This window comes from Ictidomys tridecemlineatus, chromosome 5, assembly GCF_052094955.1.
Source record: "Ictidomys tridecemlineatus isolate mIctTri1 chromosome 5, mIctTri1.hap1, whole genome shotgun sequence".
Lineage (NCBI taxonomy): Eukaryota > Metazoa > Chordata > Mammalia > Rodentia > Sciuridae > Ictidomys > Ictidomys tridecemlineatus.
Window position 1 is genome coordinate 122063305 of NC_135481.1, and position 15905 is coordinate 122079209.

The 15905-nt window shown below is 42.6% G+C and overlaps 1 protein-coding gene across 13 annotated transcripts in view; it reads left to right on the plus strand.

Annotated features, from left to right (window-relative positions):
- Traf3 (TNF receptor associated factor 3) overlaps window positions 1-15905 on the plus strand; it is a 111606-nt gene that overhangs the window by 56701 nt on the left and 39000 nt on the right. For 11 of the 13 annotated variants that reach the window (XM_078050946.1, XM_078050944.1, XM_078050945.1 and 8 more), the window contains one exon: window positions 5080-5204. The exons of 1 other annotated variant lie outside the window; for it this stretch is intronic. The gene's annotated coding sequence lies outside the window, so the exon portion shown is untranslated. Of the gene's footprint in view, window positions 1-5079; window positions 5205-13368; window positions 13732-15905 lie in introns of those variants that run through there. One more of the 13 variants, XM_078050949.1, reaches the window with a different exon arrangement.

Genomic DNA, 15905 nt, shown 5'->3' on the forward strand with positions numbered 1-15905 from the left:
CAATATTTGAAAAGACAGATACCAAACTACAGATTCAGGACACCCACAAAATGACTGGTATAAATAAAAAGAAATCCAAACACAAACAGGTGATGGTGAATCTGCAGAAAACCAAAGAGGAGAAAAATCTTAAATATATTCACAGGGGAAAAAAAAAAAAACACCTACAAAATGGTCAGCTGGCTTCACAGCTGTAGCAGTGAATGCCAGAAAGACCATGGAATGATGGTTTCCATGTACTGAAGGGGAGAGAATTCCATCTGTCACCAAAACGAATGTCATGTGACAATAATGACGCACAGGTTTTAAATACACCCGTGCATGGTCACATCGGTAGGATGCAGGTCATGCAAGTCATATACACACATAGAACATACTAAACAGAATTAATGGGTTTGGTCCTTGTCATCCAAGAGAAGGATAAAGATGTAGGATTTTTTCCCCCTGCTTTTTACTTTTTTTTTTTTTTTTCCTTTGGAGGCAGGTCTTGCTAAATTGCTGAGACTGGCTTCAAATTCCTGATCCTCCTGCTTTAGCCTCCTGAATCACTAGGGTTACAGGCATGTGTCACTGTGCCCAGCTAAAATATTGAGTATTAATATTGGACTTTTATACATGGCTGCACATTTTAATTTCTAAATAACTAAAAGATTAGAAGCAAACTATATAATGTCTGGGTAACTGAAAAGCAGGAACTGGGATGATAAATAATCCAAAAGAAGACAAATAGAAAGACCTTGGCACTATGGAAGTGTTAAGTCTATATGTGAATGATTACTTCCAAGGTAAATGGATAAGTGTTCCAATTAAAAGACAAAGATGTCAAATTGTGGGCTGGGGATGTGGCTCAAGCAGTAATGCGCTCACCTGGCATGCGTGCGGCTCGGGTTCAATCCTCAGCACCACATACAAACAACGATGTTGTGTCCGCCAAAAAAACTAAAAAATAAATATTAAAATTCTCTCTCTCTCTCTCTCTCTCTCAAAGAAAAGGAATAGAAAATCATTGTACTGCACCCCTTAAGTGTCCACAATAAGTAAAATGAAAATAAACTCTGGATTTAAAAAAAAAAAAGATGTCAAATTGTAGTTTGCACAATTCTAGTGATATGCTCTGTACAAGAGGTCCATCTAGACCATAAAGTTTCAGAAATGTTGACAGTAAAATAGTGAAGAAAAATAAACGTGCAGTCTCTAACCAAGGCAAGGTTGAGCATTGTCAAGCAAATCATACTTCAGGGCAGATCAGCTTATAGACCAGGGGTATTTTGTGTCATGGGGGAGCAACTCTGTTCTAACAGAGCCATGCATAGCAGAGTCAGCGCAGGCAGCCCAGGCTGTCAGCTTCCTTTCCATAAGATCATTCTGGGACTCAGGTTTCTTTGCCCTGTGGCTCCACTGTCTCTAGGACCTGGCATACTCTGCAGGGTCCTCTGCATTTGGGGGAGAGTGTGGAGCATCATTCGAGTGGTCTGGCCAGGCCTTGAGGTAAGGAGCTCAGTTCATATTACCAAGCTGAACTGCAAGGAAGGCTGGCAGCAGAATCCAGCAGTGTGCCCAGGAGGCAGAGGAAATGGTTTTGGCAGACAAACTCTACCACAGTTTCAACTCACAAGGAAATCATAGCAATTACAAATTTGTAGCCTGATAATATGACTTCAAATTATGCAAAGTAGAAATTGACATATCTTCTAAGAAAAGTATAACTATAGTGGAAATTTCAACACATCTCAGTAATTGATAGGACAAGCAGATGAACAAAATAAATCTCTAAACACAGATGTTTTAAATAGGATCAATAGCCTTGGTCTCATATACACACATAGAACATCTCATCAAATGATAGCCACAGGGGCTGGGGATGTGGCTCAAGCATTAGCATGCTCGCCTGGCATGTGTGGGCCTCTGGGTTTGATTCTCAGCACCACATAAAAATAAAATAAAGATTTTGTGTCCACCGAAAACTAAAAAATAAATATTAAAAAATTCTCTCTCTCAAAAAAAAAAAAGTCTCTCAGATCTTAGTATATGACCTCTGTAGATTGAAGCTATAAATCAGGAACAAAATGGTAGAGTTTCAAAATAAATTCTTTTATATGTCTCATGGTCAAAGAAGATGATATAACGAGGAGTTAGAAAATATTTTCAACAGAATTATTTTAAAAATACTATATATCAGAACTTTTAGAATGTAATCAAAGCTGCTCTTAGAGGGAGATTTATAGTTTTAAAAAAGTTGAAAGGCCAAAAATTAAGATAAATATAATAATTAGCAGAGAGAGACGAAGAGAGAGAGAGAGAGAAGCCCAAAGGAAACAGAAGGAAGAAACTAATAAAGACAGGAGTGGAATAAATCATATGGAAAAGTTATAGTAGGAAAGATTAGTACAGGGCTGGGGATACAGCTCAAGGGTGGAGGACTTGCCTAGCATGTGCTTGATCCTGAATTCCATCCCCAGCACCCCCAGCCACTACTGCACCAAAAAAAAAAAAAAAGTAAAGATGGACAAAGGTAAAAATTGGTAATTGGTTCTTTGAAACACCTAGTAAAAGTTGACAAACCTCTGGTGAAACTGATAAGTGGCAAAAAAGACAATCCATGAAATGAAAAGAAAAAGAAGCCACTGTGGATTCAGTACCTATAAAAATATAAGGATATTAGAAGTTGCAGCATGCCAATTAATTTGAAAACTTAGATGAAATAGACACATTTCATGAAATATATACTTACTAAGATCAGCTGTGTTGTTTAGATTTGCAAAGATGTGAGTGGAGGAACATTGGGCATGCATGCATGTGTGCAGCCCTATGGCCTCAACTGGTTGAACAGTTTTTGACCACCAGGTAAGTGCTACCTGAAAGCACAGGTGTTATGTCCCTGTGGAATGGAAGGCCTGTGGGGGGCTGGGGGGGCGTGCTCTGCCTGGGTCAGGCTCTAGCCCCATGCCCTCCCGAGATGCTCTAAGCCTCACAGACTCTTGCCTCACACTCTTGCCTGGGCAGCATCAGCTGCAGACTTGTTTGTGCACATGTTTGGGTTCTTTGGGAAAGAGTGAGAGTCATTGTGAGTCTCTGAATGAAAAAGGAAAACTTCACTGATTCTGACCTGGGTTGTGTATTCAGAGGGGGAACCAGCTCTGGCCAGGGCAGCTGTGAGTCTGCCTGGACAGGCCCTGACTCTAGAAGCTGATGGGTTCAGAGGAGGGGTTATGCCTAGCAAAAAAATTGGGTGAAGGAGCCATGGGAAAAGTGAAATGCTGGTTGGAAAATGTAGATCTCCTCTGCAGCGATTGTCAGATGTAGGACCTCCCAAGTTCTTTATTCAAAATAACCAACTGTAAAATTCTACATAAAAGGTAATTCTTAGGCTACCACTACACAACTATTCAATTAGCAAGAATTAAAAAGCCTTACTAGTTTTGTTGAAAAATTGAGCAACAGAAATTCTCTCATACCCTTCTCTTGTCAATACAAATTGTTATAACTGCTCTGGGAAATAGTTTGTAGCAAAAGTTGAATATGCACCTGCCCAGTAGGCAAGCAGTTGCTCTTTTAGGCATGTACACCTATGAGCTTGGGCTAGCCATGCAGAAATATCTCAGTAGTGTCTATATTCACTCCAAAGCAGAAAATACCAGGGATCAGAGAAGTGAGTAAGTTATGGAATATGGACACATGGAGTATTACAAAGTAAGGAAAATAAGCTATAGCTGCAAAAGCAGCATTTTTTTTCCCCTGTACCATTCTTTTTTTTTTTTTCCTTAACCACAACAGTGTTGACTAACAACATACTCTTTCATCCATGATTCTATTTATGTAAAACACAGAAGCAAGCAAAAATAAAGAGTTTAGGAGCTGGGATTGTGGCTCAGTGGTAGAGCACTGCCTTGCATGTGCAAGGGCCTGGGTTCGAATCTCAGCACCACATAAAAATAAATAAATAAAAACAAAGGTATTGTGTCCAATTACAACTAAAAAATCAATATTTAATAAATAAATAAATATATATATTAGGGCCACTTAGCCAAATGATAAATTTATAAAGAAAAGGGAGGCAGGGGCTAGGCAGGGGCTGGGGTTATGGCTCAGCGGTAAAGCGCTCTTCTCGCAACCGCAAGGCCCTGGGTTCGATCCTTAGCACCACATATAAATAAATAAAATAAAAGGGAGGCAGTGATAACCATGAGAGTTAAGGTAGTTGTTCTTGCATGGGGCAAGGTTTGGGACCAGAGAGGCCCCAAGCTTTCTGGAGTTTAGTGAGGCCATCTCCCTGGCCAGCATGGGAGTTGGACTGGGGTCTGTAGTAAGCTAGTGAAACTGTATTTCCTGTGGGTATGTAGCCCTTGATGATAAAAGTGATTTAAAAGTAAAAAGAAGCAGACTTTATAATGTATACTTTGCTCAAAAAAAGTGGGAAATCCACAGAGTGAGTGAAATAGGGGAAAGGATGAGGGGGAGAGAAGGGGAATGAAACTGACCAGATTATATTGGGTGCATGTATAAATACATAACAACAAATTCCTCTATTATGAATAATTATAATGTACCAATAAATTTATTAACAAAATAATAAAGCCCATGAATGTTAGGGAGAAATGCAATCTATACCATATATGCATATAGTGTTAAAAATGTTTATCTTTACATTCTATAGAAATGTAAAGTTTTTAAAATTATATTTTTTAGTTTATTTATTTATTTATTTTGCAGTACTAGCATGTTAGGCAAGTGCTGTACTACTGAGCTACCCCCGGTCTTTTTTATTTTGAGGCAGGATCTGACTAAGTTACCCAGGCTGCCTAGAACTTGCAATCCTCTTGCCTGGGCCTCTCGAGTAGTAGGGATCACAGGCATGCACCTATAAGAAGCCTGTTTTTTTTTTTTTTTTTAAAGCCTTTTTAAAAAATTAATTAGTTTGCTTGTTTATTTATTTATTATTTGTATGTGGTGCTGAGGATCTAACCCAGGGTCTGGCATGTGTGAGGCGAGCACTCTACCGCTGAACCACAACCCCAGCCCTTTTTTGAAGCTTTGATGCTTTCCAGATGAGAGTTGATCAAGTGTTGCTCTTATTCCTAGGTGAGGGCCGAAACTCCATTCTGTGGAAGAAGCTAAGGTTGACACTGCTTTACTTCTTGCTTTGCTGAAGCTTCTTCCTCCTCGGTCAAGCTTCGATAGATCTTCTTACAACATATGACACACAGGTATGCTACTAGAAAATGTGACTTCTTGTTTGTTTTTGGTTTTGTTTGCAATGGAAGACAGAATCTTTCTGTGTTGCCCAGGCTGGCCTTGAACTCCTGGGCTGCAGGGATCCTCCTTTGTCGGTCTCCCAAGTACTGGGACCATAGGTGCATGCCACAGCGTGCATGGCTTTAGACATTTTTAGTGTGTTTGCATTTCTTTAGCTATTACTTTTTTGTTTTGTGTAAAACAAACAACCTAATTGCAAAACACCCTGAACTTACTCATCTTGGGCTTTAGCAATTTCCTTCCAGCAGATGTGTTTAAGAGTCTTCTTTATATATGGCACGGTGTTTTGGTTTTTAACCATCTCCTTACTTTTATTTTTCGATTTTTTAAAGGTAGCACTAAATTCTGAGAATAACAGATAGGATCCCTAATGGCTCAGGAAAGATTTAAAGTTTGAAAACCAGGAGTAGTGGCCTGCTCTTTGCCTCAAAGGCCCATCCTCTGAGAGCCCCCAATTCTCCCCTTGCCTAGAGGGTTGCCCACTGTGGGAGCAGTGCTGGCAGCCAAGGTTGCAGGCCTGCTTCTCCCAGTAGTGTATCCTTTGATTTGGGAACTGTTTGCTCTTTAGTTGTCTTTAGGAATTTTAAAGAAAGCAAACTACCCTGTGTTTAACCTCTAATATGTGATTGAGTGGCATTTTACACTTGAAATTAAAAACTTTAACGTGTTAGAACATTAAAATGAAGATAAAAAGAGTTTGAAATATTTACATCCAAAGTGAGATTTAATACATAGCTCTTTTTGATAAATTGATAAGTATCAAGAAAACTATTTAGATTTTATCCGTATTCATATTGTTGTTACAGTACCATTCCATTTTCCTGAGAAGTCTCAGTTTTTTTGAGTTTGAGGCAGAGTCCAAATAGTTAGCTGATAGTCTCTTGAAATCATTAGAGTTCTGTCTGCAAGTTTCCTTACATTTTGATGGTTGGAATCCAGGGTCTTTTTTTCTGGTGCTCAGTTTTCCCTATCTGGCTCTGGCCATTTCCACTGAACACGAACATGTACCTCTGTACTTCCTGTGAACCGTGGGGGATCTGGAGGTTTGGTCACTGTGGCTCGGCCTTTCAGAACAGGCACTGCGGTGGTGGCTGTGCTCTGGTTAGCACATGGGTCTGCTGGTGGCATAGAGGCCAGTGCTGTGCCTGGGCAGTCATCAGAGGTTGCAGAATGGTGATATGCTGTTTGTCTTTTCCTTCTCCTTAATGAATTGTCAACAATTCATCATTAAATATTTGGGATAGTTCAGATGGGAAAGGCAGGATAAATAAATGCCTCATTCTGCCTCGGTCCATTCCCAAGTGTCTATTCTGCAGCCACTGTAAGAGTAAGCAGTAATCGCTGGGCATGGTGGTGCACGCCTGTTGTAATCCCAGCAGCTCTGGAGGTTGAGGCAGGAGGATCACAAATCCAAGGCCTGCCTCAGTGACTTAGTGAAACACTAAGCAGCTTGGTGAGTCTTTGTTTCAAAATAAAAAATGAAAAGGGCTGGGGATTAGGCTCAGGGATATGTGCCCTTGGGTTCAATCCCTGGTACCATTTAAAAAAAAAAAAAAAAAAAGCCCAGAGTAAGTAGCCTTTGTGCCGAGCACCATGCAAATCCAAGAACTAAAGCAGCCGTGAGTGTTTCAGTCCATTGCAGTGATTCTTACAGGTGCTCATTGTGCTGCTCTGGCTGGAGGAACTCCCTGGACTTTGTCCTTTAACATACCTCCTGGTCTGCCCTCCTTGCTTCCTGGTTTGGGAAGATGTCCTAGACTCATGTAACTTTTCTGCCCCAGACCTAGGATCACAGTGTCTCTAAGCAATGCTGTATGTAGGAGTCAGTATCTTTTTTTTTTTTTTTGGATACTGAGGATTGAATTCCAGTACCTTGCCACTGACCCTGGCCCTTTTTATTTTTAGTTTGAGACAGGGCCTAGGGCTGGGGATATAGCTCAGTTAGTAGGGTACTTGCCTTGCATGCACAAGGCCCTGGGTTCCATCCCAGCACCACAAAAAACAAACAAAAAAAAAAAAAAAAAAAAAAACCTTGAGACAGGGCCTCACTAATTGGCTGGGGCTGGCCTCAAACTTGGAATCTTCCTGCTTCAGGCTCCTGGGTTGCTGAGACCACAGTCTGGGCCCAATGATGCCCATTGTTGTGATGCTGGTGATTGTCTCCAGACTCTTTGGTGAACAACCAGCAGACAACACTTTTTAAGTGAAAATATGGCATGTGTTCATACTATTTTTATTTCAACTTTAAGAGTATTTTTTGCTTCTTGGATTTTATATTTGTCTCGTTTCTCTTGTGCTAGAAGTCATGGTTCCTGATGATTTGGGCATCCTTACTCATTTGTTTAACCTGTAAAGTATTTGTTATTATTTTATAGCAGCAGTACCAATATATCACCAGCAATTGGATCACTGAAAATAGCCTAAGGTTTCTCTGCAGTTGTTCTTGTTCTTGGAGTAGATCCTTAGGGATGTGCTGCCAAAGTGTTGCTTTTTTAATCACTTGAACCAGTTCTTCACTATGTCATCAGCTGGTTACACCGATACATTTATTTCATTTTCATCTTAATTTTAAGGAAGAGCTTTTTAATTTTGTTACAGGTTCACAAAACATTTTTTATGGTTCCAAGTCAAAATAAAATTTTCAGAAATGTAGCTTCCATTCCTGACCTTTGGATCCTGTTTCCTCCCCCTCCTTGGGTAACTTTTAGTTTTTACCTTTCAGTGTTCTGTGTGTGTGTGGTTTCCGTTCTTAGGGACGCATGTCCTGAGGAGGGCAAAAGACTATCCAGCAAGACTGCTGAGAAGAGAAAAGGGTTTGCATCAGACCCTCAACAGCTCCTGTGTGTAATCGCAGTTAGGAACAGGGCAGTCTGCAAAAGAGATTGAAGAACAGAGACAAGGCAGTGTTTTCTGAAATTTCGTGCCTTCTAAACCTTCTAAACAACTTAAACACTGGAAGCCACTCTACTACGCCATGTTTTATGCTTTCCACTTCCACCTTCTAGTAAAGCTGACGCTCCGGAAGTGAGCATTGTTATGCCCTCAGTTTCCACTCACAGACCTTAGGCTCCAGCCCTGGGACAGGCGTGGCCTGGCCTGGAGAGGCTGCCTGCTCCTGGAGGCTGTGCACAGAGTTTGCCCTCATCCTGTTCCTCCTTCCTGTCCAGAGGGCAAGACTCTGGCCGGGGTGTCTGCACTAGTAAGGGTTGAGTGGAAGCTTTTTAAAAAGCTCTGAGTCACACAAACCAAGGGGTATTGGCCACAGAAGGCCTCAGTCCCTCATGTGCCTGGTTCTTCTTGTTAGCCTGGGCATGCTGTTCTGCCCTCTCCCTTGCCCCTCTTCTCTCAGGTCTTTGGATAAGCAGTCATGCTGTTTGTTTGGATGAGTCTCATCTCCTCTGTGTTCCCAGTGCCTTTGCTGGGTGCCCTCTCCCACAGTGGAGCAAGCAGTTGGCACCAGGTATGGTGAAAGGGGTCGATGCGCTGAAATGCTCGCCTGCATCCTGCCGCCTGCATCCTGCCCCCTGCAGCCTGGGCTTCGCTGGACACTTCTGAGCCCCCACTGCGCTTCACGTGGAGCTTGTTTTGACATGTGTATTTCTCACCCTTGCTTGCTGGCAGGAGCCATTTCCTTTGTTTATCTGATGCTTCCCTTTTTTGGTTTTCCCCGGGCTTTCCAGTTCTTGGAACATCCTTGTCAGCAGATGTACTTTTGTTTCCAGTTTCTGAGCTCCAATTAAAATATGGCGCAACTTCAATCACAGAAGCAGGGAGCATGAGGCAAGCCATTAGAGTAAAGGAGTGGCAAGGAAGGAGGCCGAACCCCGTCTTCTGCTGCGTTTCCAAGTGTGACCTGGAGACTGAACTTCACGAGACCTTCCTCAGAAAATTAGAGCTTTCATTTAAATTAAAAAAAAAAAAAAGCTTCAGAATAAAATAAATTCATGCCTGAAAATGCTGCATACGGTAAATCATCAGTGGAGCAGTGCTGGTGCTCAGGGAGCTGCAGAGTCAGTTCCAGCACTAAGCAGCAGACCCGCCCTGGGGACCCCCACGGGGCTGCTCTCCAGGTGTGGGGAGCTCTAGCCATAGTACAGTGCCCTTGTGTAACTTCCTCTCACGCTCCTTGCTTAGTGGATCTATTGTTGCTCTTCTGTAAATGTATAGGAACAAACATTGGTTTCCCACTTTATCCCCAGTAAGGACGAGAAGGTGAGACTGCGCGGCAGTGGCTTGGATGCCTGTCATGCATGTGTCGTGACACGCTTCTCAGAGGTGCTGTGTTCAGTCACTGGGCATTGTAACCTTCAAGTTGCTTCCCTAAAGCATGCTGTCCAATGTTAGTTGATGTATCACTAAAAGTTGCCTCCTACACCATCTTTATGCATTTGACTGAATTTGCATTAAGTTTTCTTCATTAACATAATAATTATAAATATTGTAGAATTTAACTAACTTATGATTACTTTAGGCTAAAAGTACAGTTTAACTATTTCTGAACTCAAGTATAAGCAAGTGAAATAAAGGCATTTGTGTTTAATTCAAGAAATCTAATCAGAGGTTTCCACAATCTCTGTTTTGGGAGGTTCCAAAGATTCAACTTGACTACTTCCTTTTTAAAAAATATATATTTGTTTAGTTGTAGTTTGACACAATACCCTTTTTTTAAAAAATTGGTTTTTATGTGGTGCTGAGGATTGAACCCAGCACCTCGCATGTGCTAGGCGAGTGCTCTACCGCTGAGCCACAACCCCAGCCCTTTTTTTAAAAAAAACTTTTCTAGTTGTAGATGGACCAAAGGCCTTTACGTTAGTTGTTTATTATTATTTTTAATGTGGTGCTAAGGATCGAACCTAGTGCCTCACACATGCTAGGCAAGTGCTTTCCACTGAGCCCCAGCCCCAGCCTCTCCACTTGACTTCTTTCTGCTGCTTCTGTTACTGGCCTGCAGGTGGAACACACATGGGATTCCCAGCCCTTCACAGCTGGGTGTGAACAACTAGATGTAATCGCAGTTTAGAAATTACCAGCACAGATATTTCAGAAAAATTTAGCCTTTTAATTTTAGGAACTTTATCTTTACGGTGGTTTTGGTTTGGAGACCTTTGAACGCTGTTTTTCTCCTGGAGCTCTACTTGTCGGCATTGCTATGCCAGTGTGAGCTGGAGACTGAACTTCATGAAACCTTCCTCAGAAAATTAGAGATGGCTGCTGCCCGTGGTCCTGGCCAGCCTCTGCACCACCAGTCGGCAGAGCCCACATCATCAGGGCAGCTGTCCTCTTGCTTGTTTCTGCATTTGCTTTGAAACATTATCCCCTCTGTCTTAGCTTTTCATGACTTGTACGTCTTCATTCCTCTCTAGCTTTATCTTTCCTATTTAAGTACTTAAAAGGAAGAACTGGGGATGTAGCTGGCCTAACAGGGGCAGGTACCTGGATTCCATCTCTAGCCAAAAAAAAAAAGAAAAACATGAGAAGAAATCTAGTGGGCCTAACAGGACCAACAGAAGGGCAGGAGGTCTAGTATGCGACACTTTCCTTTGCCATGGGGAGAGGTGGTTACCAGGTGGTGGGCGGGATGGAGAGGGTTTTGTGTCTCACCCTTCTGACTCCTTCCATATGAACATTTTTACATTCTAAAAATTTAAATTAAAAATCACATAAAATTTACCATTTAAACTGCTTAAAACACATAGTTCAGTGGCTTTGTGTACTCAGTGTTCTGCACCCATCACTACTCTCCAAGTTCAGAACACTCACTGGTCGCTCCCATCCCCTCAGGCCCTGCACCTGCACTTGCTCGGGGACTCTGTCTCTGTGGAGTTGCCTGTTGTGGACTTCCCATGCTGGTGGAGTCGGCTGGCACCTTCGTCTGACCTCTGTCACTTGGCATAGTAGGTTCAGGGTTCGTCCGTGTGGCAGCACGCATCAGAACTTCATTCCTTTTTGTGGCCGAGTACTGTTCTGATGCCTGGATGGACCACGTTCTGTTTTCCACTCACCGTTGGTGGGCCTTGGGGCTGAGTCTACTTTTTGGCTGTCATGAGTGATGCTGCCATGAATGTTGGTGTGCAGGGTTTTGTGTGAGCTATTTTCAGTTCTGTTGCATGTACATGGAGGAGAGGGATTGCTGGATCTTGGGGTAACTAACTTTTTGAGAACCTGTCTGTTTTCCCTAATGGACACACCATTTTATGTTCCCTCCAACAGTGTAGAAGGTTCCCTTTGCTCCATTCATTAACCTTGCCCAAACCTCCCATTTTCTATCGTTGTAAAGTTTAGTCATTCTACTGGTACTAAAGTATTTATGGTGAGTTTTCGTAACAATAGTTATTTTGGGGGGGGTGGGATACCAGGAATTGAACTGAGGGGTACTCCACCACTGAGCCACACCCCCAGCCCTATTTTATATTTTATTTAGAGATGGTCTCACTGAGTTGCTTAGCGCCTCACCATTGATGAGGCTGGCTTTGAACTCACGATCCTCCTGCCTCAGCCTCCTGATCCGCTGGGATTACAGGAGTGTGCCACCGCACCCAGCCAACAATAGAATTTTAAATTGAGGTGAAATTCACATAATATAAAATCAGCCATTTTAAAGTTAACAGTTCACTGGCTCTCCGGGCTCACTTTTAAAACGTCTTCATTACCCCAGAAGGAAACCCTGTCCCCATTAAACAGTTGGTCAGTTGGCTGTTCCCTCAAGTCTGCTTTCTACCTTCATGGATTTGTGCCAAATGGGAGAGTCAGCTGTGGAGTGATCCTCAGTCCTTGTGTGTAATGCCCAAGAGCTGGGCAGCTGCCCTGGCCCAAGAGCACAGAGCAGCACGGCAGGGTGGAGCGACCTTGGGAACAAGGTGTGCCTGCCGATCTGCAAGGAGTGGGAAGCGCCCCTGTGAGTGTGGAGAGGGAGAGGAGGCTGCGGGTCCACTCAGGGGCCCTGGGAAGTCTGCCCACCTTCCTGAGGTGGGTTTCTTCTATAGCCTACCCACACAAGCGGGGTGGACATGTGTCCTCTGGTGTGGCATGATGGGCATTGAGTTCTGTGGGTCAGTTGCTGGTCAAGGGCTCCTTTGTCTGCTGACTCCCTTTCTTATTGCTACTTGTCCCATTTCTGCTCTTTTCTAGGTAATCACCTGTGCTAACAGAGGTACCTGTTCTATGTTTCTTTTCTTTTTGTTAAAAATTATTTGTTCCTTTTAGATGTACATGACAGTAGGATGTATTTTGACATATTATACGTACATGGAGTGTAACTATCAGGATCCTGTTCTTGTGGTTGTATATGATGTAGAATGACCCTGGTCATGTAAGCAAATACAAGGCTAGGAAAGTTATGTCCAATTAATTCTACTGTCCTTCCCATTCCCATCCCCTTCCTTTCCTTCCCTCTGTCTAATTCAGCAGACTATCTATTCTTCCCTTCCCCACCCTCTTGAGTTGTGTGTTAGAATCCGCATATCAGAGAGAACATTTGGTGTTTAATTTTTTGAGATTGGTTTATTTCACTTAGCATGATATTCTCCCATGCCATCCATTTACTAGGAAATGCAATAATTTCTTCTTTATGGCTGAGTAATATTCCATCGTGTATACATGCCACATTTGCTTTATCCAGTCATCTGTTGAAGGGCACCTAGGTTGGTTCCATAGCTTGTTTATTATGAATTGAGCTGATATCAACATTGATGTGGCTGTGTCACTATACTATGCTGATTTCAAGTCCTTTGGGTATAAACCTAGGAGTGGGATGATGGGTCAAATGGTGGTTCCATTCCAAGTTTTCTAAGGAATCTTCATACTGCTTTCCATAGTGGTTCCACCAATTTGCAGTGCCACCAGCAATGTATGGGTGTGCCTTTTTCCCTACATCCTCACCAACATTTATTGTTACTTGTATTCTTTTTTTTTTTTTTTTAAGTTGTAGTTGGACACAATACTTTTATTTTATTTATTTATTTTTATGTGGTGCTGAGGATCCAACGCAGCGCCTCACTTGTGCTAGGTAAGCGCTCTACTGCTGGGCCACAGCCCCAGCCTATTCCTTGTATTCTTGATCATTGCCATTCTGACTGGAGTGAGATAAAATCTCAGTGTAGTTATAATTTGCATTTCTCTAATTGCTAGAATGTCAAACATTTTTTGCTATATTTTTTACCATTCATATTTCTTCTATGAAGTGTCTGTTGAGTTCCATTGCCCACTTATTGATTGGGTTATTCGTGTTTTGGGTGTTAAGTTTTTGAGTTATTTGTGTAACCTTAGAGATGAATGCTCTATCTGAAGTGTGTGTGGTAAAGATTTTCCTCCGTTCTTGGGCTCTGTTCACATTCTTTTTTTTTTTTTTAATATTTTTTAGTTATACATGGATACCATATCTTAATTTTATTTTATTTATTTTTATGTGCTGCTGAGGATCTAGTGCCTCACACTTGCTAGGCAAGCGCTCTACCACTGAGCCACCACCCCAGCCCTAAGGTGAGTTCTGTGCAGGGTGAGATAAGGATTCAGTTTCATTCTGCTTTTATGGATTTCCAATTTCCCCAGCACCATTTGTTGGAGAGGCTCTCCTTCCTCCAGTGTATGTTTATGGAGCCTTTGGTCGAGATAACTGTGTTTGTGTGGGCTTGTCTCGTGTCTTCTCTTCTGAACCATTGGTCTTCGTGTCTGTTTCCGTGCCCGACCAGGCTGCTTTGGTCACTACAGCTCCGAGATGTCATTGAAGGTCTGGTATTGTGAAGCCTCCTGTATCACTTTTCTCACTCAGAATTGCTTTGGCTATTCTGGGCCTCTTCTTTTTCCAAATGAATTTCATGATCTCTGTTTTTTCTATATATGTTTCTTATAAATAGAAACATAAAATATGTGACCTTTGGTGTCTGCTTCTTTTATTTGGCCTAAATAAAATAATTATGTTTTCAAAGTTTACCCACGTCAGTTACATGAACCGGAGCTTTTGTTCCTTTTTGTTCCTTTTGTGAGGCTGGATGACATCCCTTCTTGTGGGTGGGCCATGTCTTGTTTATCCACTCATCCGTGGATGGTACTCTGGTTGCACCTTTTGGCTCTTGTCATAGTGCTGCTGTGGATAGGGTTGTCCACGAGGTTTTTTTTGTTTGTTTTTGTTTTTTTGAGTACCTTTTTTTTTTAAAGTTCTGTTGGGTATATACTTTAGAAGTGGTACCTGTGAGTTTGATATTATAAAATATATATTTGGGGGCTGGGACTGTAGCACAGCGGTAGAGCACTTGCCTCGCATGTGTGAGGCACTGGAGTTGATCCTCAGCACTGCATAAAAATAAATAAAATAAAGGTCTATCAACTAAAAAATTGGTTTTAATTAATATATATATTTGGTCTTCACCCCTGTTTCTTGGATTACCACTCCTGAGATTCTTGGAATCTTTGAAGTGACAGTGACTTTTTATTTGATAATGAGTTGACTGATGGCTGGCAGTACTGGGACTGGTCAGTAGAAAGCCCAGGTAGAATTAGAGTTGGTCGTTCAACTCTACCCCATCTTCCAGGAGGGCAGATGCCAGGGGCCAGAGAATCTAGTCAGTCATGCACATGAGTGCAGCCTCCATGGAGGAAGTGGAGTGGGTCTCAGAAAGCGTCTGGGTTGCAGATTATGTGGGGGCTCCTAGAGGGTCATCCGACCAGGGAGGCTGCAGGGGCTCCTTCTCCCTGCACACAGCCTGTGCATTCTGTGTTTCTTCTACTCAGTCTTCCCCCACCCTCACCCAGGGCCGCACACATGGTAGGCAATTGCTCTACCACTTAACTAGGTCTGCAGCCCTTTTTAAAATGTTTATTTTGGGGCTAGTGTTGTAGCTCAGTGGTAAACTGCTTGCCTAGCATATGTGAGGCACTGGGTTAATTTTCAGCACCATATATAAATGAATAAAGGTCTGTCAACAACTAATGGAATATTTTTTAGAAAAATTTTTTTTGACATAGGGTCTCACTAAGTTGCTGAGACTGGCCTGGAACTTTTGATCTTCCTGCCTCTGCCTCTGGAGTGGCTGTAATTACAGGCCTGCACCACCACACCCAGCAACAACAACAACAACAACAACAACAACAACTCTTCCTCCTCCTCCTCCTCCTCCTCCTCCTCCTCCTCCTCCTCCTCCTCCTCCTCCTCCTCCTCCTCCTCCCCCTCCTCCTCCTCCCCCTCCTCCTCCTCCCTCACCCCAGGATTAAACCCAGGGTGCTTCACCAGTGAGCTACATCCCCATCCTTTTTATTTTTTATGTTGAGACAGGGTCTCACTAAATTGCTTAGGGTCTCACTAAGTTGCTGAGGCTGGCCTGGAACTTGCAATCCTCCTGCCGCAGCCTCTGGAGTAGCTAGGATTACAGGGGTGCACCCCCTCTCCCATACATAACTCCTCTCTTTTTTAATAAGCTAGTAAATGTAAGTAAGTGTTTCCCTGGGTTTTTGAGTTCTTCTAGCCAATTAATTGAACCTAAAGAGAGAGTTGTGGGACTCTGTTTATAACCACTGCTATAAACAGTGGTTAAAACCACTTGGGCTTGTGCCTAGCATCCAAAGGTAGGGCAGTCGTGGCCATTGGTCCTGCACCTGTGGGATTCGATGCTGTCCCCAGGTAGAAGTATCAGAGTGGAGTTGGATCCGAGGATACCTTG